This window comes from Eurosta solidaginis, chromosome 3 (genome assembly GCF_040869045.1).
Source record: "Eurosta solidaginis isolate ZX-2024a chromosome 3, ASM4086904v1, whole genome shotgun sequence".
NCBI lineage: Eukaryota > Metazoa > Arthropoda > Insecta > Diptera > Tephritidae > Eurosta > Eurosta solidaginis.
In genome coordinates, this window is record NC_090321.1 from 280,692,032 (window position 1) to 280,714,861 (window position 22,830).

The 22,830-nt window shown below is 39.9% G+C and overlaps 1 protein-coding gene across 6 annotated transcripts in view; it reads right to left on the reverse strand.

Annotated features, from left to right (window-relative positions):
* Nucleotides 1-3,221, reverse strand: part of Liprin-gamma (liprin protein kazrin) — a 512,121-nt gene extending 508,900 nt beyond the window's left edge. For all 6 annotated transcript variants that reach the window (XM_067776680.1, XM_067776681.1, XM_067776678.1 and 3 more), the window contains exon 1: nt 3,028-3,221. The gene's annotated coding sequence lies outside the window, so the exon portion shown is untranslated. The remainder of the gene's footprint in view (nt 1-3,027) is intronic.
* Nucleotides 3,222-22,830: the final 19,609 nt, after the last annotated feature.

Sequence of the window (22,830 nt, forward strand, 5' to 3'; positions counted from 1 at the left end):
CCATGAGCAAATTTCAATCTGCAATCAATCTGCTTGCTGATGTCGTGTGGGTTCGTCATAAAATCGGCTTGATCAATTAGACAAGTGACAAAGCGAAGACTTCGAAGGTTGAACAGATACTCGAAAGAGTGCCTTACGGTGCTAGTTCCCTAGCCTATCGGATCTATGTCCGGAAGAAAGAGTAACAACAAAGAACCCTTTAGGAAGTACCTTTATAGCTGCAACAACAACAACACTATGATAAGACATTGGAGTATTAGATGAAATAGTTTTTCTGAAGGTAACAAGAAAATTGTACGATCTTTAAAGCACACATAAAAGTTCAATATTTCTTAACAAACAAGACTCCGTTTTATTCAAACTTTAGCCACCTTCAACCTTCGATTCGTTTGCGTCTGCTTGGAATTGATGACATTGCAAAAATTGATTCTTTATTGGTTGCCCCTCAATTGCACTTTCAACGCCGGTGCTCACTACTTCCGCTGCATGCACGCGCACTTAATTTATAACTTTTCTCCGTTGTCGAGTTTGTTTTGTTGCAACATTACACGTTCTGCTGCCAAAATAGTCGCTGTGTCAGGGACGCAGTCGTCGCTCAAAGCAGCCATCGGAGTTTTCACAATCTGCCCATTACAGTTTTCTTTTTCAAGTGTATTTTTTTTACAATTTTTTTATACATTTTTTTATTTTTTGGCATCACATCACCGACACCAACTCGCCATTTACTTGCATATGCGAAATTTTAGCTGGCGAAAAAAATTCAATTTATCCAGTGCTTCCAGCAATTTAATGGTTTATTGCTGTGCGTGCGTGGGTAAACCGAGCGAGCGCGGATGCATGTATGTGTGTGTACAACTCGTTAAACATTCCAACAATTTAGCAGTGTTCCAAAATAAAACTCTTCATCATTAAATGGCGCTTGGCGACCCAAGCGATTTTGGACGTTGGGTAAGAACGCACTACAGTCGCGATAACTTATGCCAATTAAGGAATATCAGGTTTGTCTTGCCCAACTCAGTGCAGGTTGTTGTTGTTGTTGTTGTTGTTGTTGTAGCAGTGCTTCGCGCCATCCAATATGTGCGACCGATCACAAATTGTCATCAATATCCTCTAACGCGAGTCCAAGGAAACTTGCTGTTTCTACAGGGATGGACCATAATGAGAGGGGTGTTAGAGGCGTTGTTTCCACATTACAATTGAAGAGATGGTTGGTGTCATGTGGGGACACATTGCAAGCAGGGCATACATTTGGTATGTCGAGGTTGATTCTGGATAGGTAAGAGTTTAACCTGTTACAGTAACCAGATCGAAGTTGAGCTAGAGTGACTCGCGTTTTCCTGGTGAGTGTGCGTTCCTCTTCCGCAAGTTTTGGGTACTGTTCTTCGAGTACTGGATTCACCGAGTAATTCCTGGCGTAAAGGTCCAACGCCTATTTGTGGAGTTCACTGAGGAGCTGCTTGTGTTTTTGGCTTCATACGGCTGAGTTCTCAAGTGGCGTATTTCCTCATAGTGCTTACGGAGATGACTCCTTAAGCCCCTGGGCGGTGTTGACTGATCAATCAGGTGTCTGTTGAGATACCCAGTTTTTTGGGTATTCAACAGGAACTGTTTCGTTAGCATGTCATTTCTCTCCCTGATGGGAAGTAGTCTCGCCTCATTATGTAGATGTTGTTCTGGAGACATAAGAAGACAGCCCGTGTCGGTTCTGAGAGCAATATTTTGGCAGGCCTGTAGATTCTTCCAGTGAGTAGTTTTTAGGTTTGGCGACCATATAGGCTACCCCATTTAACCCAGTGGTGGTCTACCCTACCTCTGGCTCCAAAGCGCATAAGACGACCTTGTCAGTGAAGTGTTTGGGCTTTTACCATTACACTGTGTTAATGTCTGTATTACCCCTTTGAAACAAACCGTTAGCGTCACGGAAAGAACCAAAATTTTTCTGTAGAACGTTTCTCTTGAATAATGCAAGTGCCATCCATACATCAGAATTAACTTATAAAGCGTGATTTTTATTCATCTAGAGTGAACTTTATAAAACGTGATTTTTATTCATCTAGAGTGAACTTTGTTGTTCAACTGTCTATTCAGCCCAAAGTAACACTTCTTGGCAAAATGATTATCCGTTTGATTTCTTGTCTGATATTGCTTTCGCTCTTAATCCTTGTTTCCAGATAGACGTATTCCGTTACAGTCCCGGATTTATGTGTATCAACACTGACGTGCTGGTACTGGTTCTTTCGTAGATCCCAACATGAACTTCATCTTATCTACACTCACCGCAAGATCAACGCGTCTCATTTCTTAATCAAATCCAGAGAAGACAGAGTTTCGAACGCGTTTGCGCCGACCAATTATATCAACACTATTAACATGGACCAGTAAATCTTCGCCCTTTTAAAGATTATACCATCGCAATCTAGACCAGCTGTAAGAGCCATATTTTGCAGCATTATTTTAAAGAAGCGGCGGCCACCGTGGTGTGATGGTAGCGTGCTCCGCCTATCACACCGTATGCCCTGGGTTCAACTCCCGGGCAAATCAACATCAAAATTTTAGAAATAAGATTTTTCAATTAGAAGAAAATTTTTCTAAGCGGGGTCGCCCCTCGGCAGTGTCTGGCAAGCGCTCCGATTGTATTTCTGCCATGAAAAGCTCTCAGTGAAAACTCATCTGCCTTGCAGATGCCGTTCGGAGTCGGCATAAAACATGTAGGTCCCGTCCGGCCAATTTGTAGGGAAAAATCAAGAGGAGCACGACGCAAATTGGAAGAGAAGCTCGGCCTTAGATCTCTTCGGAGGTTATCGCGCCTTACATTTATTTATTTTTATTTTTTTATTTTATTTTAAAGAAGTTGCACGAAAGGCTTTGCTTGTCTGGAGCCTTGTTTGGTTAAGAATGGCACTTAGGAGTCCTTCCTTATCCCCAAGAAGCTGGAGGTCTTGCTCAACGTCATTTGTCAAATAATAACAACAGATTAAATTTATATCAGAGCAAACATTTACGTATTACACACACTACTAACTTTACCGTTATTATAAATTTTTAACACAAACGTCACATAGTTTCTCTACTTAAAATTCGCGTTCAAAACTAACTATCATTTAATTATGAAACTTTAAGAACACCACCCGTTAAGGAACGAAACGAAATTAGTCGAAATAATTAAGCGGCAAAGCGGCGAACAACAAATATCACGAAGTGAAAACTTTTCAAATGGTTAGTGTTTTCAACTTGTTGGCTGAACGTCACACGCTTAACTGACGAAATTCTATGCTCAATGAAATTTCAATTTCATTCTGAACAAAAAAACTTCAATATTCCCCACCCTAACCCAAACAAATTTTGAAATGAATGCAAAAAGTTGCCACAACCCACAATGTGAACTAAAAGCAAACTCACAGGAAAACAACAACACCACAAGCAACTATTGACATGAGTGGAGCACCAGCAGTGGCTTTGTCGTCTGAAATGCGCTCACTGAGCTCAGCGATAGGCTGCGACCATTGAGCAATGACTTAGTCGGACTCTGACTCGGACAGTAGTACAAAACAACAAAAAAGCAGTCGCATTCATATGCATACATACATACTACACTCTATTTTATATTTAACATTTTATTGTTAGTTTTTGTTTAATATTGTTGTTTATATACATACACACACACACACATATGTACTTACTAGATATGCCAATATTTTCCGTTTTTTGCTATACCATGATTTTCGGTATTCCATATTCCGATCTGGGAATAGGGCATTTCGCTGCAAGCAATGTGTAGTAAGGAACTCATAAATTTTGTGGGTTCAGAGTATAATCGCGACAGATATGCCTGTCGTAAGAGGCGACTAAAATACCTGTCAGTGCAATTTATAGCTTCTCCAACCCAATTGTCAACCTACCCTATATGTTCTGTTTCTTTAGCAGCCGAGGCTCTGTCGACCCCAAATCCTCACGAAGGCAGGGGGTGAGGGGCGCGATGGCCTAGAAGGCTCAGTGTGGTCATATTAAAAAATAAATAAAAACTTCTAAGGTCATGTGCAAATCCTACCACGTTAGAATGTTATCTCAAAAGAGACAAGACTCAAGAAAAGAAAGCTCACGATGAGCATACTAACTGGACACTGCCTTCTGGCGTCAAATGCTTATAAGTTACGCCTTGCATGCTGCAGGGCACCATCGAGCACGTTCTTTGTTCGTGTCCTACGCTCACAAGGTCAAGGTTGCACTTGCTAAGGGCGGCAGAGTTGCCTACAAATTGATTAAAATATAGCACAGATGATGAATAGGAGACCTTGCGAATTGCCTAATAGTAATTTAATTATATCACCGAATAAACAAAACTTTTCAGTTGCTTGGGGAGAAAACAAAATTAACAAATCAAAAACGGTCTAATATGTGTGCATGTTTGTAAGTCCGTATTTGAAAAAATTTGTAATTCTGATCTTTTTATGAAAAAACGAAAACAAAACGTACACATTTGGAATATCAGATAGTGTATGGTTAACAAACTTCAAAAATGTTTCGTTCGGATCTATGGTGCAATAAACCAGACAGGCGAAGTTAATATTCCAAAATGGAGTCGCATTTGACAATACTCACCCTCATAAATTTAAATGTTGCTTCTTGAATGATTTTCCCAGTATCAAAAAAAGTACTACATTAGTGCCTTTCAGAAATATACGGTTACGTGCAGGAAAATAACGTCTGTGGTCTGTATTCCCTTTGAGAGAGGAAATGGAATGTTTTAGTCAACGGAATTGAATGGCTAGATGTTCAGAGTATCATTTTGTCCACAGCTAGGAATATGGAAACATACTGCAAACGTCAATGAGATGATTGGCGATCAGAACAATATAATGAAGCTGCGGATAAGAATCTGGGAGACTTGTAATACGAAAACTCAGGGTTGGCAGTAGAATTTATTACCTGATGTCGGTCATGGTGTGGTGGTAGCGTGTTCCGCCTACCACATCGAAGATCCTGGGTTCAAAACCCGGCAAAGCAACATCAAAAATTTAAAAACAATTTTTTTCTGGTAGAAAAAAGTTTTTCTAAGCGGGGTCGCCCTTGGCAGTAATTTGCAAACCCTCCGAGTGTATTTCTGCCACGGAAATTTTCTCACTGACAACCTCCGCCTATCAACAACTCGGCAAAAATAAAATCCGTCCGTCATACGGATGCGCCCCTCGTGTCGTTTTGGCGGGCTTTGGAGGGTATTTATCCGTTGGGTTTATTAAAAAAAAAAAAACTCAACTGCCATGCAAATGCTGTTCGGAGTCGGCATCAAACATTAGGTACCGTCCCGCAAATTTTTCAGGAAAAATTTAAAGGAGCAGACACAAATTGGAAGAGAAGCTCGGCCTAAATCTTTAAAAGAGTATCGCACCTTGTATTTATTTAATACTACTACCATATTCATAATTTCGTGTATTCGCATACTTCACTGATTAGGCCTGATTACATTCAAGACGACAGCTACAAAGCCGTCATCTGTCAAACCATTTTTACACATGTATTTATGAGGGTCGGTTTTTTTCGGCACGACAGAACAGCACGACAATTAATAACGAATGCCATTGTAGGTAGATTATACTTTATTCCACAAGTAAATAATAGATAGTAAAAGCTTAAATCATTCTTTTAGGAGTTTTTTAAATATAACAAATATTTTTTTTTTGATTTTTCGCTATGTTTGCTATAATTTATATTTGCGGCTGCCGCGTCCAAACAAGTAGCCAATGCTGGGCTACAATTGCCGTCAAACTTTGCTCTATTGTGGTTGCGGTCTGTAGATGCCGTATTGAATGTAATCAGCCCTATTGCGTTTTAAAGTCAAACTGATCATCACTTGGAGTGCTCCGACTTTTCGCTCTCAGTTGCCTCGTCCGCCCGCTTCTCCCAGAGTCTAGACTTTTCGCGAACAGCCTTCTCGATTAGTTGTTTATTCATTTCTCTAATCTGCTGCATCTGATTTTCGCCGTTGTCTTCTATTTATGTATATGAGTAATGTCATCAGCACTCTTTGTTGCTGTGTAACAAAACCCACTCTCTTAGCTGCTGTGCTCATCTGTGTGCAGCAATTCGTTGTCTCATCTGCTAACATTTCTGTTGTGGTTGTGCGGTATTGATTTACTAGCGGCATAGTGAAGTGTCGAATCTGCTAATAATCGGCAGAATATTTATAATATTCGTGGAACCTAGAGCCCTTTATGCCTAAAAGAGTTTCCTAAGAAAATTGCATTGTGTTACTTTTCTTTGACACTCCCAAATTTAAAATTATGGACGAGTAGGTACGAGTAGGTTTTTCAACCTAATTTAGTGATTTCGATCTGGCAGCGAATACAAGGTATTGGGTATTCCCACAAAAAAAAACAGATTTTGTAGGACTTTAAATTAAGGCGTTGACTTTAATAGATGAGTTCAGCTTAGGTGCGGTCTTGCCACAGAGGGAGTGTTTTACCTATTTCTTCTGGAACTTCGGAAAGCCGTTTTCCGTTCAAATATTCATGGAACGTTCAGCACAAACTCTTAATTTGGAATATTCTGAACATGTTCGTTTGATATTACCTCATGCGCTCAGAATACTCTAAATACATAAATAAAATGCAAATATCAGGGACGGAAAATAATAATTTTTTTTTTTTCGGAGTCGAAAAAGTCCTTGTCAAAAAATTGTCCTAGGTGAAAATTTTTGAGTTCCCTGGTATCCCTATAGCAATATCATATCGAATCATGCATCCATTTTATTTTTCGAACTTTTTCCATAAAAGTCCACATTAAAAAGTAAAATCTGCATTTTAATTTTTTTAGTCCGATAGAACTAGTTACACCCGGACTTTTAAAAATAAAAGTCCGGAAATAAAAGTTATATCAATACTTTTATTTTTTAAGACCGAAATAAAAGTCCCGCTTGATAACAAAGAAACGGCTTATCCGATTTAAAAAAAAAATTTATTTCGGATAAGCCGTTTCCTTGTTATCAAGCGGGACTTTTATTTCGGCCTTAAAAAATAAAAGTCTTGATTTAACTTTTATTTCGGGACTTTTATTTTTAAAAGTCCGAGTTTAACTAGTTCTATCGGACTCAAAAAATAAAAATCCGAAAATAATTTTTATCTTGATCCAAATATATTTAAAGTCCAAAATTAATAGTTTTGCAAGGACTTATATTATAAAAGGAATAACAGTTTCAGACCTTGCCAAATATAATACCTACTTACTTATTTGGCACTTAGCCCTTTAAACGATTATGGCCGTCCAACAAGGCACTCCAGTCGCTTATTAGCTGGGTTAACTGGCGCCAATTTGTCACGCAAAAGGAACTTAAATCGTTTTCCACCTGGGGTTTCGAGAGGAGTGGGGGCCACCCTCTTTTTCTGCCTTCATAGGCGCGTTTCGATAAAACCCTTTTCTTAGCCGGAGCAGCGTAGGCGCTGCGTTTTAATTCGCTGGACTATGTCGATGTCCGCGTTAAGCTCGTACAGATCTTCATTAAATCTTTTTCGGTTGTCGCTGTCACCAACACGTATAGTTTCGTAAATCTTTCGAAGAACTTTTTTCTCGACCACTCCCAGATCCGCTTCATCTGATGTTGTCATGGTCCATGCTTCTCAGAATGACGGCGACGATAAAAGACTTGCAGAGCATGGTAGCATTTATTGGCAAAAAAGGTTTTTCGCTGGATTTCAGAGCTAATGTTGTTGTTTGTGTTATTTCTGGCTCCCAAATAAGCGAAGTCTCTTACTATTTCGAAATTATGACCGCCAACAGTGGCGTGGTTGCCAACACGCAAATGCGCTGGCTCTTTGCTCGATGATAGCAGGTACTTCTTTTTGTCTTCATTCACCATCAAACCCATTTTTCCTGCTTCTTTTTCCAGTTTGGAGTAGGCAGAACTTACATCGCGGATGTTCAGGCCCATGACACCAATGTTGTCAGCATACGCCAGTAATTGCACGCGTTTACAGAATATTTTTGCAAATGTAATATCGATACCATAAATACTTAGGCTAGGTGAGGTTGAACTGGGCGGTCCGTTAGAACCTCACACAGACTGAATGAGTCTGTGGTGATTCCAGAAGTTTGTTGAACGACCGAACTGAAAACCCCTATCAAGGACCAGGACATATGTTATAAAATGACTCCGTCCTCCTTACAAATACTAGAAGCTTTCTAAGACCTATGCCATAAATACTTAAATTAAGACGAATTTTTCGAACATACGACATTAATAAGTTAACACACTCAGTGAGTAGGACATTTCGTTATGTCATCTCTACTATTTACAAATTTCATTTTTACATGAGTTGATTTTCTACTCTAGTTTTACACGTTTAACCATGAGTTTAATTGTGGCTTAGATTACATGTGTCGTTAGTTTACGGAAGGATACAGTTTCCTAGTGTCCGTAGTTTTCATAAAAGTTCCTTTGTTCACGCACACAAGTAGATCCTGGTAAATTTAATGAATTTACCATAAATTCTACTACTGATTTTTCATAAATTTGCAGAGAAGCAACACAGTTAATGGATGCAAGACAGATTTGGGAGCAAATGGGCTAGAATTTTCTAAAATTCAATCGTGATTTAAGAAGTTTTTACTTCAAAAAGTGTTCAGTCACGGGATTGGCATCCCAATAATAAATGTGCTAAGAGTTTCATCATTTTATCTCTCTCATTAGTACTTTCAATGTTTTGAGTACAAAAGCAACAAATTTTGTCAAAATAACAATTCAAAATATGAGTAACTATTATGCCGGCGCGCAAGGTTGCATACGAAGTGTGCTTGTGTGGTGTGTACTCCCATAATAGGGAGTGCACAAATGTGTATGTGTGTGCCAAACAACCTACCTAAAAATGGTAAGTCATCAGCCCCACGTACAAAATTGGAAAATGATCTCCTGCTCAAAAATGGCATAGGAATATACGAATAAGTATACCCCGCAAACCAGTTTCTAAGCGATTATATGAATGCTCATTCACATGATGGGGTTGGTTCGGATAGATAAAAGTTTAGTCAGTAAAATAGCTAGATCGAAGTTAAGACACAGTGATACTCTTTATGAAGTCCGAGTTCTTTTAGCGTTATACATGCAAATTTTGTTTACGACAGTGTTAAAAAGGCGAGCGGTGGCTTACAGATTTAATATTTCTAGGCTTCATGACACGATTAAATAACTGTGATATATTTTGCCAGATCAGTTTGCTTACTCTCACATAGTATGTACCATCCAGCATTTTGTGCGAAAGACTGACTGTGAGACTTTCAGCGCATTTGCGTTTTGACAAAAAATTATGTCAGTCAAGAAATCCACGGGAGAATTACTGATAACAAATTCTACTTTGGACTGAGTAGACAATTGGCAAGTAAAGTCATTTCCAATCGAAAAAATAAGCTTTAGGTTAGCTTGGGTTATAAAGGCTGCCCTCAGCAAGGCTGTAGAACACACATAAAATAGCTGGCCCATTGTGATATCACTGAATGAGCCATTGCACTTTCTCCTTTATGTATATAGAAAGTTGAGCAAATTTGTCAGTCTAAAGAAGGGCAGGATGCCTTCAATTTCAACAAGGCGAAGCTCCGCTTATTCAGACCTTCCAGGGGAAATTTTTAACACTTTCTATTTTCTTCTTATCTGTTAAACTCCGACAGAAGTCATTCGTTGAGATTTCCATGCCTTCGCCGAGTATTCCCATCAGAAATTATCCTCTCTCATTGTTATAGAGCCTAGTTCGGTTCTCATTTTTACGAGGCTCACAAGTGGGCTCCAGTACCCAACTGATGTCGGCTTTCTCCGTTAATACAGGCATGAGAAAGTGCTTACACGTCGCAAGAAGATGAGTGATGTGCTTTAACTGAAAAATTAATGTCTGTTCAGTGGCTTTCCTCACTAGTTCACCAGCAACATAGTTCCAGGGTACACCACTGTGGCCCGGAAGACACATCATCTGTGCACCAAGAGACCAATTCGTTCGGCGACTGTCTACTATGTGGAGCTTCGAATGTTGCTTAGCTGTCGGAGTAAATTGCCAACAACGTGAGATTTTTTGGTAGAAGCCATCGAGCCGCCTCATTTTTGGCTGGCGCTGCAGTGGCTTAGGATGAGCGCAGGGTCATTTGAATAGATACCACTTTCATTTTCGCATTAAGTTTGGAGCCATCTCTGGAGACTTTTGTGCCTTCAATAATAAGGGGCTCGCCATTAGGTTACAACGTAGGAGTGTCTCAGATGTGTTAGAATAGTTTGATCCAACCTGATGTGCAATATGGAATCGACTACTGCTTGTGGGAAGACGTTGTTAAACGTTCCTCTCTCTCTCTATCTTAGTGGCGAATACGTGGAACAAGAAGTCCTCTTTAAGTTTCCATAAAATATTTTCGTATTTCAATCAAGGTTGTGATGTTTCCTATAATTATTTAAAAGATTTAAGCCTTTGCATTCAGTTCGTACGGTGTATGTACCGATAAATATTTTCAATGGACTAAACCTAAAAATGCATTCAACCCCATTCATGTATGGCTTCCCTAGTGTGTGACTTTGTAAATTTACAAAAGGCACCCTGCTTACCCAGATAGTCTGCACGTTCATAACATTCATGTCCCAGATGCCCACTAGCCCATCCTAACCAAACCTAGTTTTTGGCTCACAGATTATTTTGGACTCCAACGCATTTATCCACTAGCTTAGAAGTGCTTGTGTAAGACTGCAAGGCAGCCTGTCTGTCTGACATAATGAGGATACTCCTCGAGGATAAGCCGCTTCGTAGATATTATCTACGTACTCAAGGTACGTATGTCCAGAACCCTTAATTTATACTAGACCCCCTACCTTCCTCTTTAATACAAATCATCATGAACTAAAAACAAGTAAGGAAGGCAAAGTTCGGGTGTAACCGAACATTACATACTCACCTGAGAGCTTTGGAGACAAAATAAGGGAAAATCACCATTTAGCAAAATGAACCTAGGGTAACACTGGAATGGGTTTGTATGACATGGGTTTCAAATGGAAGGTATTAAAGAGTATTGTAAAAGGGATTGCGCCATGATTCTATATGTGGACGCAATTTCAGGATATCGCCATAAAGGTGGACCAGGTGTGACTCTAGAATGTGTTTGTACGATATGGGTATCAAATTAAAGATATTAATGAGGTTTTAAAAGGGAGTAGGCCTTAAATGTATATCTGAAGGCGTTTTCGAGATATCGACCAAAATGTGGACTAGGGTGAGCCAGAACATCTTCTGTCGGGTACCGCTAATTTATTTATATATGTAATACCACGAACAGTATTCCTGCCAATATTCCAAGGGCTTTTGATTTCGCCCTGCAGAAATTTTTCATTTTCTTCTACTTAATATGGTAGGTGTCACACCCGTTTTAAAAAGTTTTTCTAAAGATATATTTTGCGTCAATAAACCAATCCAATTACCATGTTTCATCTCTTTTTTCATATTTGGTACAGAATTATGGCATTTTTTTCATTTTTCGTAATTTTCGATATCGGAAAAGTGGGCGTGGTCATAGTCGGATTTCGGCCATATTTTATGCCAAGATAAAGTGAGTTCAGATAAGTACGTGAACTAAGTTTAGTTAAGATATATCGATTTTTGCTCAAGTTATCGGGTTAACAGCCGAGCGGAAGGACAGACGGTCGACTGTGTATAAAAACTGGGCGTGGCTTCCACCGATTTCGCCCATTTTTACAGAAACCAATTTTCGTCATAGAGTATATGCACCTACCAAATTTCACAAGGATTGGTAAATTTTTGTTCGACTTATGGCCTTGAAAGTATTCTAGATGAATTAAATGAAATCCGCCCTTTTTCCACATCCACATCCATTTTGAAACTTTCTTTTATTTTTGTATTTTCTTGCACCATATCATTACTGGAGTTGAATGTTGGCATAATTTACTTATATACTGTAAAGATTTTCAATTTTTTGTTAAAATTTGACTTAAAATTTTTTTTTTAATTGTGCGTGTTCGTCATCCAATTTTGCTAATTTTTATTTAGCACACATGTAGTAATAGGCGTAACGTGCCTGACAAATTTCATCATGACATCTTCAACGACTGCGAAATTACAGCTTGTAAAACTTTTAAATTACCTTCTTTTAAAAGTGGGCGGTACCACGCCCATTATCCAAGAATTTACTAATTTTGTATTTTGCTTCATAAGGTCAACGCACCTACCAAGTTTCATCGCTTTATCCTTCTTTGGTAATGAATGATCGCACTTTTTCGGATTTTCGAACTTTTCGATATCGAAAAAGTGGGCGTGGTTGTAGTCCGATTTCGTTCATTTTAAAGAGCGCCCAGGAACCTACATACCAAATTTCATCAAGATACCTCTAAATTTACTCAAGTTATCGTGTGTACGGACGGACAGACGGACGGACATGGCTAAATGAATTTCTTTTTTCACCCAGATCATTTTGATATATAGAAGTCTTTATCTCTATTAGTTTGTGCCGTTACGGATTACCGTTATGCGAACAAAGTTAATATACTCTGTGAGCTCTGCTCAGCTGAGTATAATAATGTTGCTCATACGCAGTGGTGGTCAAATCTCCTTTTCACACCAGTTTCTAGGAATTCTAAACAAATTTCCATATTTTGAAGTATTTATTGGGGTTCAATGTCGTCGCAGGCAGGCTAGTACCCGAAGATGTTATACATTCATAATCGCAAAGTACTGCACATAGCAATAGCACTCCCATAACTCTCACGAGTATTTTTGCAGCTAGAGCAACAACAGGACCAAATTCAAGCACTACAAAAGTTCAAACCAGTCCTGGGTACCTGAACTTAAATACTGATTCGGATGCCAAATGTCTTTTATTATAAGGTCAGTGACATTCGTGCTAAGGAGTATGATTTAAGGGCATGTGCCTGAAATGCCTACCTTGTTTGAAGAAAGGTTATACAGCACTGCTGGTTGATGGTCACTTCTATAAAAAGGCTGTCATCACCGCGTTTCATAAATGGATACCTCAAATCGCTAAACTTCACTCAGCACATGCACTGTGATACTCCAATATCCACCAAGCGGGTTAACGGGCTCGAATTATTATTGATAGTTTGAGTGGCAAAAAACCGCACAATATTCGTATTAGCGCCGATTTTCCATAATCTTCAATTCGGAAAAGAATATTGCCTACTGACCAAGTTATGGTCATAGGCAATAGGAGGATGCAATAGCGACGCATAGATATGAAAAAAAATTTTTTGCGTGAATGCTAGGATCTCAAGATGATGGCTGTAAGGAATAATACCCAAAAGCTCCATCAGACAACCGACAGGTGACTGAAAGTTTATTGAGAAAGTAAAGTTTCTGTTGGAGCAATAATGGTGAGCTGATAACAGGCCTGAATAGGGACTGATTTAGTGATAACAACACCACAGTCCTACAAAATCCCAGATCAAAAACAATAACCATGAATACACAACGAAGATACTGAGTTCACGCCCCGGGCAAAGCAACATCAAAATTTTAGAAACAAGTTTTTTCAATTAGAAGAAAATTTTTCAAAGCGGGGTGGCCCCTCGGCAGTATTTGGCAAGCACTCCAAGAGTAGTTCTGCCATGAAAAACTCTCAGTGAAAACTTATCTGCTTTGCAAATGCCGTTCGGGGTAGGTATAAAACAAATAGGTCCCGTCCCGCCAATTTGTTGGAAAAATCAAGAGGAGCACGACGCAAATTGGAAGAGAAGCTCGGCCTAAAATCTCTTCGGATGTTATCGCGCCTTACGTTTATTTTTTTTAAGAAGTCACACCAATTATCTCTGTCTCATGATAACCCGAAGCAATTGAAAGCAACAAAGGAGGTGAAGTCTTCCTGCATCTGCCTATCTCAAATAAGTGCAGTATCCCCCTTTCTCTACTTTCCAATACGAGTGCCGATAAGAAAAATTTCTGGATCGGAGCGCATTCATCCCTTCACACAACATGACCTAACATACTCCTTCGATGCTCGCTGATGGCAGCCCCGACAGAACCATAAAACTCGACACCATCATGATTTCGAGCCATACATCGGGACAAGCACGTTAGGTGGCTTCAAAATGTGATTTTCTTTCGTCAAAAGCTGGCGTTACTTTACAGTTGCCTACGTACTCCAAAGAAGCACTTGTTGGCAAGAATGGTTTTTCGTTTGATTTTCAAGCCGACAGTGTTTTCGCTGTTAATGCTGGTTATCAGATAGACCATCTCTCACTATTTCAAGTTTATGTATGTGAACAGTAAAGTGGCTTCCCAGACGCAAATTCTTTCTCCGAAGACTTCAAATATTTCGTCTTGCCCCCGTTGCTACAAGACTCTCTTTTTTTGCTTCTGTATCCAAGTCAAAAAATAGGCATATTTATGAAAGCAGCTGTACGCGCTTCGGAATAGTCATCTCACTATCTATCTAGCAATGAGGAGGAATAACCTTTAAATACTTAAAGCGCACTCGCACACACACACGCCATTATCTTTCCTTAGTAAATTTTTGATGGTAATTTCTATAAGCCAGCATATAAAGCTACTCGCATTCACGTTGCTCTTCCTCATATTTCTTCTTCTGAGTTGACGACCCTCCTTTTTCTTCGAGGTTGTCGCTCCAATACACCGCACGTTGCTGCGATCATACGTGGCGTAACCTTATAGCAAAACCTGATTTTCTTGGAAGCGCAACATTCGTCCTCGTAACAAGTGGTGACCACAGTTGGGGTACGCTGTTGGTGTGTTCTCACTACTTGGTTACATCATAAGGTCGAGGAGCGGGTGTGAAAGTCGCGTGGAGTAATCTTCAGCTGACTGTTTCGTGAGTTTCTAAACGTGTACTTTCTTTGGGTCACTGCCATGCACGACCTGAGCATTCTCCCATAACATACTCTGCACATCCAGGGAACTGGAGCTATGCCTACTTCCGATCACATCGTGATCGGTTTGGCTTCGTGTTCTTCGAAGAGGAGGTACCCAAATTGTTTGAAGTCCTCCTTTGTCCTAAAACCAAAAACTGCGTATAGTTATGTATCGAGCTGTTGCAAAGGAGTTAACCCCAACCCGTTGGAGTGTGTTTCATCGCGAAAGCGGAGCTTTCCAATTTATCTAGTTTACCGTAGAAGCAGTTTTATTTTTGTCGCCCACATCATCCAAGTAATGTCACACATAAAAAATAAATTGAAAAACCTCAGCTCGATACGGATCCCAGCTGTGAACGGTAGTTATTGGTGCCGAATTATTATTACCGCCCCAAAACCATCACATAGGCTCCAAGTAGCGGGTCTATCCAAATTACCACTGTGATAGACATTACAATGCCTCGCTCCATTCATCATGCTTCATGTATGACGGCAATGTCAGTCATTGCCTTCACGTGGACATCAACCAGCCCTGAAAGAATACATATATTCTAGGTGCATCCCCTAAATCGTACTCCGATAAAGATTTGCATTGATTTTCGTCAAAAAATAAGATCTCATCCGAAGGTTGCTTTTTTCCTTCACAGCCCGGGTACAAATCTGGTTTTAATCGCCTCAACAGGCATAGCTACCGCAAGCTCCCTAAATGATGATGATTTACTGATGAGCGCTACGAACATATCACTATGAATAAAATTCAACCATTCGCTGCCTAGGTCATGTTGTCCGAACAATTAAACGCACTTCGTCCAAGAATGTGTTCCGATCGGCGACCAAATTAGGCTCTAGGGAAAATGGGAAAAGGAAAACATCCTTTGATCTAGAAAGTAGCCGCAGAAAGAGTCGATCATCTGAAATTGTTCCGAATGGCGTCAACTATCAGTAGGATATAATCGGATGTGATTTGCTACAAGACTACGAAAATCGTTTTAATACAAGTTTACGCTCGACAGGACCACAGTGGCACATCATGGTCATGAAACTGTGAAAACGTCCAATGCGTAAATACGTAGAATATCAAAAGTATTACTCTCAGTAAAAAGCTCACCTCATAGACAACCCTTAACCTAATAGTCTGGTAAGAGCATTTTGTGTTTGCTCATAAATTCTCCTTTCTGTATGATTGCGTTTGCTATACCCAAAATGCGCATGCGTCACTACACCAAATGTATAGCCCACAAAGTACGAGAGTTGAACGACGTTTTTATGCCAATTACAACAATTATTTTAGAAGCAAAGGTGAGAAAATAAATTTAGTATTAAAGCATAAACTCAGCTGTCAAAATACATATGAGAGACTAAGTTTTGAGACTTTGCTTGGGGCTTGCATATTTCTCTCAGTCTATCTCTCTCTCTCTCCCTCTCTGTTCTTCTTCCACTGCCCTTGCAATGCACGAAAATCGCCCCAGAAGGGTGATGAGCAAGCGAGTTTTCTTGCCTTTGCCTTTAACTTTGAAGCCACGCACAGAATATGCAATTGGATTGTGGTTTAAGAAAACTTTCGTGAGGTTTCAGTGAGTAGTAAAAAAGGCATACAGCAACAACAACTACATATCAGTATATCACATTGGTGTGTTGATAACTCGTTTGATTGTAAGTCAAAAAAAAAAACAACCTGATTGCTTTTACGTTGTAGATTTAATAACGTACAAAGAATTAGTTTTCTGGTTTCCCATTATCTGGTTTTATCAGTCGGAATTTGTTTGTATTTTTTGTTTCACCGATTTTGTTTTTGCGTCCTTTTTTTTGTGAGTGTTTTTGTTCAGTTGGCAGGAGCAACAGCGGTTTTTGATACGTTTGGCTGCTTGCCCAATTTGTCCAGAAGTCCTTTACTTTGCCAAGGGGGCTAACCGCAAAGTCAAAGGAGGGTCAATGTACTTTTCACACATACAAGCAATGTTTGTTCTTTTTTTTTTGTATGGGTACTTGTTGCATTGGCTTCTAATGTCATGTTAAGTTAGTTGTACGCAAATATTTTTGTTCATTTGAATGTGCTCCAATGACCGCATTTCTAAAGTTGATATGTGTGAGTGCGTATTTCTAAAAAAAAGAAAATGGGTTTATAATTTTAAAGGTGTTGGTTTTCGTTGAGACAGATTACCTGTACTTCCAGATGTTTACCTCTCTTGTGAATACCGCCAATGAGGGCCGAGAGTGTTCATAAAAGTCAAAGGTATGCGAATGGTATACTTGCGTACCATCCCGAAAAAAGTTAAATACTTAGCACAGTTTAGGTCCAAGAAGATTTAGGCAGAGCTTCTCCTCCGCCTTTCATAGTGGGAATACACTAGGAATATTTGCCAAACCACAGCGGAGGGGCAACCACGCTTAGAAAAATTGATTTCTAGTTGAAAGCAATTTGTTTCTAAATTTTTGTTTATGCTTTGGCTGGAACTCAGCCTTCCGTGTGGAAATCAGGGCGTTCCGTGTAGTAGGCGGAGCACGTGGCCGCAATTTTCGCTGATTCAGGTTTCGGAAAACTAGTATCAAAATACCTTAGAAAAGGCTTTTCTTGTTCGTCCATAGTTTAGCATATACGCCGAGTATACTTCATTATATACTTCCGTTTCGTGTCAGTATAAAGATGTATGCGTCCCGGTAATTTGTAAGAAAAAACTTGATGTAGCATTCCACTAGAAGGAGGGGGGAATCAGCCCTAATATCTCAAGATGTATATCGCTTTGAGTTAATATAATTATTAATCTTTCGTGGGCCATTTCCTCTTCGTATGGACTTGAGAAGGAGGTAAGGTTAGGTTATGTTGAGCTCGTCAGGAAATGCCTAAACATTGACTAAATGTGCCCATTGTATTCCCAGACTATGTTTGACGACCAAACGGTACAACCATTTGACCAGGGCTTATATTACACAACTTGGTTAATATTTGAAATTCTGTAGAACGCAGCCTATTTGCTACCAGGAGAGAATAAAAATATATCTTCTTTCTTCGACATATATTTCGAGAGAACAAGAGCACTCAATTAAGTGCCCCTTTGCATACAACTGAGGGCATCGACAGAGAAAGTGATGCATCGACTATGCTTTCTACTCCTTCTTCTCCCGAGTACCAATGCGTGAGGTAAGCTTGTTGGAAGGCTTACACCCTTAAACTTGCAAGTTAGAGTGAAGAGAAACACGCAGTATCGACAAACCATGTAACTCGAAAAATGAAAGTAGGAAGACGATGAAAATAGTGGCAGTATGCCTACATCTAACGAATTATCAGATTTCAAGCAAAACAATAAACTGGTTCTTGGAAAATTCTTATATTTGCCAAGACAACGTAGCTCACTTAAAATATAGATCCTTTTACTTTTTCCTTTTAGTCGTCAAAAAAATGTTGGGAACACCACGTACACATTCAGTCTATGTAAGGCCTTTAATGCACGACCAGTGCATGACCATTGGGACTTCAGCAGCTCATCAACCTTCTCAAGATACACCAAACTAAATTCGAGTTTGTGGAGATAAAAGTCGGCTGTAATTATGTCCGCCAGGAATAGATAACGTATTTATGCTGCTAAGCGCTTTCTTAGAATCAGCCTTGCGCCCAAAGTTTCAGAGTCAATGGCGAATTATTTCGGAGTTGTGTAATCATTTACTTTTCGTTAATGAGAGAGAAGCAACAACAAATAATACACAATTAATACTAGAAAAAAATGTTATGCAAATTAGATTCATTTTCATTTTTGTGTCTTCAACATTCATTTTTATGACCAAAATTCCTCATTCGCAATGAAGTTCCATTTAAGATTTGACTGCTACAAAATAGGGCAAATTTGCATGCATTCTTTTCTTGTAACACTGACAACTAACGCGGTGCTGCATGTCGCAGGTGAGTAAATAAAGAACATAAACAAACGTGCAACATTACCATTCCTTACCCCAAAACTGTGGAGGTCTAGTAGTTAGAATTTGCGGCCCTAAAAAAAAATCAAAGCGATTGCGGCACCACTATTGCCACTACACCCTTTTTAGGGAGCAAATTTAGTACTAAAAATTATCAAAACTATCACAAACTGGTCAAGATATTGGTGGTTTTTCCAGTTCATTAAAATTTATAATAAGACAAAAAACTTGGTATTTAAAAAATATATATATAATATATATAAATCCAGTTTACGTATGTGCAATGCCTAAAAAGATGTCTGCTTAAGTAGCTACATTTTGTCATATTTCTTAATATACATAAATTTCGTGTCACGTTATTTGTCCGCGATGGACTCCTAAACTATTTAGCCAATTTAAATCAAATTTGCACACCGTTTGCAGTTTGATCCAACTTGAAAGATAGGATAGCGTTCCTGTGAAGTTTTTTCAGGCGAAGTGGAGCAGGAGACGATCAATTCGAACAAATTATATTTATAGTTCGATTGGCCTGAAATTTGGTATATGCATAAGTATGCCTAGATATGTATTTACGACACTTTTTTTCAGGAAATGGAACAGGGACCGACTGAGACTGGGACTGGGACTAGGACTGAGACTGGGACTGGGACTGGGACTAGGACTGGGACTGGGACTGGGACTGGGACTGGGACTGGTACTGGGACTGGGACTGGGACTGGGACTGGGACTGGGACGGGGACTGGGACTGGGACTGGGACTAGGACTGGGACTGGGACTGGGATATGGGCTGGGAATAGGACTTGGAGTGGGGCGTGGACTGGGGACAAGGGATGGAGAAGAATAAGAAGAACTAGAGAGAAAAGAAAAGAGGGAAGGAGAACGAGAAAGAGTTAGATGAAGATAGAGATAGGTATAGATGGTGCAGAAAAGAAGTGAGGAAAAGGCAGAGAATCAGAAAGAGGCGTAGAGAAAGAGAAATGTAGAGGGAAGAGTGAATAAAACGATAAAGAAAAGTTGAAGAGGAGGGGAAGGGAGAGTAAGACATAAAAACTTCTTAAAAGTTATGTAAATAGACCAAGGCTGGGGAGAACAACGTCTGCTGGTTATGCTAGTATTGACAAAGATTTTTGCATGCGCGAACTTTAGTGGAAAGCAGCGGAGCTTCACAAAATTCTAGTAGGTCACTCCACCACACCACAAACTGTAGCACAATTTTTAACATAATTTAAGCACACAAAATACACTGATTGGAGTTTTAGAGAGTAAAAATAACAATGCTGAAATACCGTATTATATCCATCTAAGAACTCTTTCTGGCCATCTCATCAGAAAACGTGCCTAAGTTTTCCTCGATCTCTCCTTAACATTTTCCAGACTAACTTTGAGTAGAGAATCATGACGTCGTATTAGGCATGTGAAGGAAAATTAATCACTCTGCTGCTTCAGTGTCGGTAAGTTGAAGAAGAGATTTTTTTTTTAGCGAACAGAACAAGTTCCGTTAGTATAGCATTGAACAACAGCCTTTTTGCTGAGCCCATCATCAAATGTTGCAAGGTGCAGTTTCCGTGAATTCACTTTTTGGGATTTTGTTGTCTATCAGCATACATACGAGGGCGTCTCTCGGCGGTAGTTGTTGTAGCTGTAGCAGCGCTTCGCCCTATGCAATAGATGCGATCACTCACAAATTGTCATCAATATCCTCCAATCAATCCTGGGAGTTGGGGCCTCTTCATCCAAATGTCTGTTGGGAGAACCTGGCTTCTGGTTTTTCAACAGAAACAGTATGTTTAGCATTCCTTTTTGCCTCCTTTATGGGGAATTTTATCGATTCACTATACAGATAGTGTTCTGGAGACATAAGAGTGCATCCCGCAGGATTTTTTTATGGCTCTGAACTCTAGGTACAATTGGAGCTGCATGCCCGCTAAAATGTAAATCCTGAGCGAGCCAAATTTCGCAAAGTCCAAAAACTAGAAACTAATGGGTAGCTCTTTGACCTCGAAGTTTTGGCTGTGATATGTTGTTCAAAATGCCTGCACTTCCACAAGATAGGGGCCCCGAGTTGACATTGGAAGACATGGCTGATTTGGTTTCGTGTTCTTTGATGAGGAAATAGCTTGGTACCTTCCAGTTTCTTGTTGTGCTAGAACCTGTTTCTGCAGATGACCGCAATGCGTTCCGTCGCAAAGTCAATTAACATCAGCCCTACCTTCGGCATGACTTTGATGTGATGACGGGGGCAGTCATCATATGTGTTTTTTAGTTTTTCATAAGAGGATTGATTATCCATATCGGCCGCATCAGATTTTCGTGCCTAGCCGCAAATAAATATTTTATTGAAAAACCCCTTCACTAATTGCACTTTCCTTCTCATGGCCACTGCGATAGCTGTCGCTTTTCCCTCAAATTTCCCAGATCTACATGTCGACTTTGAACGGAGTCTGCAGGCCAAATGAGTTTTTGCTGAGTTTTTTCATGAGTAAGGGTTTTTATGCCTCGAGTCCCAATATCAGCACACCACAATGGTACGGGATTTGGATTTTAGACACCTGTTATGACATGCTTGTCTAACCGCGGGTATATTCTTCTTCCTTCTAAGCCCTTTGACCAGATCAAAAAAAGGAAGAGCGGACGAACACAGCTGAAAGAAAACAATAATTTTTGGTCCAAATGGGCCAAGGTAGCAATCGTGTGGGACACCGCAGTAAATGTAAAGTGAGTGTGCGAAAAAGGAGCACCTTTTGAATAAAGCAATGGAAAGCGGCTGGTAATACAACTTCCATAAACAACTAGGTGTGGCATATTTTTTGTGGCAGGTGCAGATGCTATGTTATTGGTGCATTAGGTGGTGAGTGATGGAGAACCAGCAACAGTGTTACGCTCAATGGCGCGGCAAAATGAGCACGTGTTTTCCGTGGCTGCTGCACCGTTATAAAAATGCAAATTGAGGTTATAAGAAGAAAGTAATACACAAAAGAAAAAATGAAGAATGACAACAAAAGTGAATGCTAATGGAAGACTTGGCATTTGCAACAAGAAATCTAACTGCATCCAAGCAACTGCAATAACAACGAAAACAACAACATCAGTAATGTAATTGTAGACAAACAACCGAACCTCAAAAGCTGGTGTCAAGTTCAAAGTGAAATAAAGCTTGCACATTAACCTGGCTTTTATGGGTAGGTTGCGGTAGGTTACATAGATACGGAGACAGAGTCAGATTAAACAGATTTAGTAGCGCGCGCGTCACGGAAAGAAGGATACGCAACGAAATTAATGGTTATTTTTACAAGGAAAAATGGCGTTAACGTGTGAAAAAACATAGAAACGGATGACGGGAAAATAGGCAAACCTAACAACATTGGTTGCAGACTGACGTAGTCCATCAAATTTCTGGGAGTGTTGATAGATGGGTGTACTGCTGTACGAGCAATATTAGTCGCGCGGCCTTCCTCTATCCCGTCTCTTACGTCGTTCTTCGCTAACTGTTAGCTACGTGAAAAATGTATATGCAAGATGTGCAAGCAGCATGTGTGAATTCTCAGCAGAGTGCTAGAGTGCGAAGGCGGGTACCTGGAATGTCTGAGCCCTTTCAAATGAAGGTACCTCTGCCAGGCTGATTGACGTACCGGAGCATACCGAAATCAATCCGTTACACTTTCCAAACCTTCGAGGAGTATGTTTTCGGCATAAGGAGCAACACGTGAGCAAGAACATAGTATACCAGGTTCCAAAAACATAAACCTATCTATCTATTTATCAAACACCACGACAGCAATGAGGTGAAATTGTCGACTCGAACCATAACCATATGCCAGCCAAGATACGCCAATGTGCCTGATCGGCAAAGAACTTGCCTGTAGTGAACAACAACGAAAGTTTGCTGACTCCCCAAAGATTATTTACCCAATAATGTAACGAAAGGGAAAGTGGAGCTGTATCGATATATGGATTATCTGCGTAACGCGCACAACAAGGCCCGGTGTATGTGAACGTTATCCATGAAAAATGTAGGGAGATGCCTAGTTAAAAAAAAACGTGAAACTGATGATTGGTATCGACTGTCTTCGAAC